Source organism: Macaca mulatta, chromosome 4, assembly GCF_049350105.2.
Source record: "Macaca mulatta isolate MMU2019108-1 chromosome 4, T2T-MMU8v2.0, whole genome shotgun sequence".
NCBI classification, from domain to species: domain Eukaryota; kingdom Metazoa; phylum Chordata; class Mammalia; order Primates; family Cercopithecidae; genus Macaca; species Macaca mulatta.
The window spans coordinates 95,552,467-95,555,043 of record NC_133409.1 but is presented as its reverse complement, the minus strand read 5'-3'; the positions used below and the strand labels follow the sequence as shown (position 1 = coordinate 95,555,043).

General features: G+C 48.8%; 1 pseudogene; it reads right to left on the bottom strand.

Moving 5' to 3' along the window:
* Positions 1–1,455: 1,455 nt before the first annotated feature.
* Positions 1,456–2,256, bottom strand: LOC702978 (large ribosomal subunit protein eL8 pseudogene; annotated as a pseudogene).
* Between the last annotated feature and the right edge of the window lie 321 nt (positions 2,257–2,577).

Here is a 2,577-nt window from a genome sequence, read left to right as displayed (position 1 = left end):
CTCCACAGATTGTCTTCCTCCACCACAGACACCCCTAAGTGCTGAGAGATCTTTTCGGTCATGTGGCCAAAGTGGCAAGGCTGCTCGTGCTGAAGCCTGGGCCTACTACAGAGCCCTGCTACAGGCACTTTCAGTCTTGTTATTAAAGCTAGCAGCCTTTCATGTCACCTAACAGCACCTTCAGACTCTGTTTTGACAGGGAGCAGGAAAATTAACATAGCCCTGGACAAAACTATAAATCTATATTTTTGTCTGTCCCATGCAAATGCAAACTGCCTCTGATCCTCCTTCATGGCAGACCAGTGACCCCATACCACGTCCTGAAGCTGTGTTCATCTGCTCTAGCAAAGACACCACATCTGGTACAGAAGCTGCAGCTGGGGCTCCTACTTGGTTAAGTTATAGCAGTTAACCATTAAGGACCTTCATCCATTCAATTTGTATGGGGGAGAATCTATTGAATTAAAAGGGGATATATAACAAAGACCAGCACTCTTGAGTCCTCCAAGTCTTTGAGGGTGACAATAATCTCTGCCACTCCCTCCAGGGCTGATACTGTTTAGATTTTCTGTCTTGGCCAGAAGATAGTTTCAGGGGCATCTACTTGGCTTTTCCTACTTCAAGTTCTTATGTTATAGGTCAAAAAAACAAATGTGAGCTTTCTGCAACTCCTAAGTATGCCTACTCCAAATATGCATTTAGGAACCAAGGAAACGACCATGAGATGGGTCTGTGCATGTGTGAAACCTGCTGTGAGATGGCACTAGGTGAGAACTCCATTGACTATCTAACCACCATTTACCACTACTCCAATGGGAGGGCCATGGTGGTACTTTGAGTAGTTCCCTTCCCCTGATATATGTTTATCTGAGCAGGTAGTCATAGGATGTCTTGGGAAAGACTGGGAGAATCAATACAGTATATTCTTGCCATGGTGGTGCAGAGCCCAACTTCTTGGAGACTCAGCTTCTCCTTTAGTCAGTGGGTTCTGGTTAGAGAATCAGTTCTGGCCTGGGCACTGAGCAGGAGATAGTGTTTCTCCATTGGGCTTGCTGACCCCAGGCTTCTGCTCCTCTATTCTTTTTTTTTTTTTTGAAGGAAAATTTGTATTTTAATTATTTGTATGTATAGGAAACTCAACAGTATACTTTTTTTTTTGGAGACAGAGTCTTGCTCTGTCGCCCAGGCTGTAGTGCAGTGGCCAGATCTTCGCTCACTGCAAGCTCCGCCTCCTGGGTTCACACCATTCTCCTGCCTCAGCCTCCCGAGTAGCTGGGACTACAGGTGCCTACCACCTCGCCCAGCTAGTTTTTTTGTATTTTTGTAGTAGAGACGGGGTTTCACTGTGTTAGCCAGGATGGTCTCGATCTCCTGACCTCGTGATCCGCCCGTCTCGGCCTCCCAAAGTGCTGGGATTACAGGCTTGAGTCACCGCGCCCGGCCAACAGTGTACACTTAACCCAGTTTAGTGGCAAGTTCTTTAGCCTTTGCCTTTTCGAGCTTGGCGATACGAGCCAAAGACTTGGGACCCAGGACATTGCCGCCCCAGTGACGGCGGATCTCATCGTATCTGTCGTTGTAATTGGTCCTGATAGCTTCCACCAGCTTAGCCGAAGCGCCTTTGTCTTCCTAGTTCACGTGTGTGAAGGCGACAGTGGTGCAGGTCTTCCTGTGGACTAGACGTCCCAGTCTTGCCTTCCCCTTGATAATGCAGTAAGGGACCCCCATTTTACGACACAGGGCAGGCAAGAAGACAACCAGCTCGATGGGATCCACATCGTGTGCAATCACCACCAGCTGAGCTTTCTTGTTCTCCACGAAGGTGGTGATGGTGTTAACTCCTGCACGAAGGACAGGTGGTCTCTTAGTGGGGACGTCCCCTTTGCTAGCAGCTTTCTTCTCGCCTGGGCCAACAGCCTCTGCTGCTTCTCTTGCTTTGTCTCTGGTCTGTACTTGTGGGCCAGCTTAAGCAGCTGAGTAGCTGTCTGGCGGTCCAGGGCCTGGGTGAACTGGTTAATAGCAGGAGGCACTTTCAGCTGCTTATAGAGGATGGCTCTCTGCCGCTGCAACCTGATACAGCAGGGCCGTTTCACAAAGCGGGTGAGGTCTCTTTTGGACTGGATGTCCTGTCCAATGCCAAAATTCTTAGGTCTTTTCTCAAACAGGGGATTCACCACTTTCTTGGCCTCCTGCTTTTTCATGACAGCAGGGGCCGGAGCCACCTTCTTTCCCTTGGCCTTCTTTCCTTTTGGCATCTTGGGCAGTGGGAGGAGAGAGCTCTGCTCCTCTATTCTTAATCTCTCTCTCTCATTCTTTTTTTTTTTTTTTTGAGATGGAGTCCTTCTCTTTGCTCAGTCGCCCAGGCTAGAGTGCGGTGGCAGGATCTTGGCTAACTAACTGCAACCTCTGCCTTCTGGGTTCAAGTGATTCTCATGCCTCAGTCTCCCGAGTAGCTGGGACTACAGGCGTGCCACCATGCCTGGCTAATTTTTTTTTTTTTAATATTTTTGGTAGAGATGGGGTTTTACCATGTTTCCCAGACTAGTCTCGAACTCCTGGGCTCAAGTGATCCTCCTG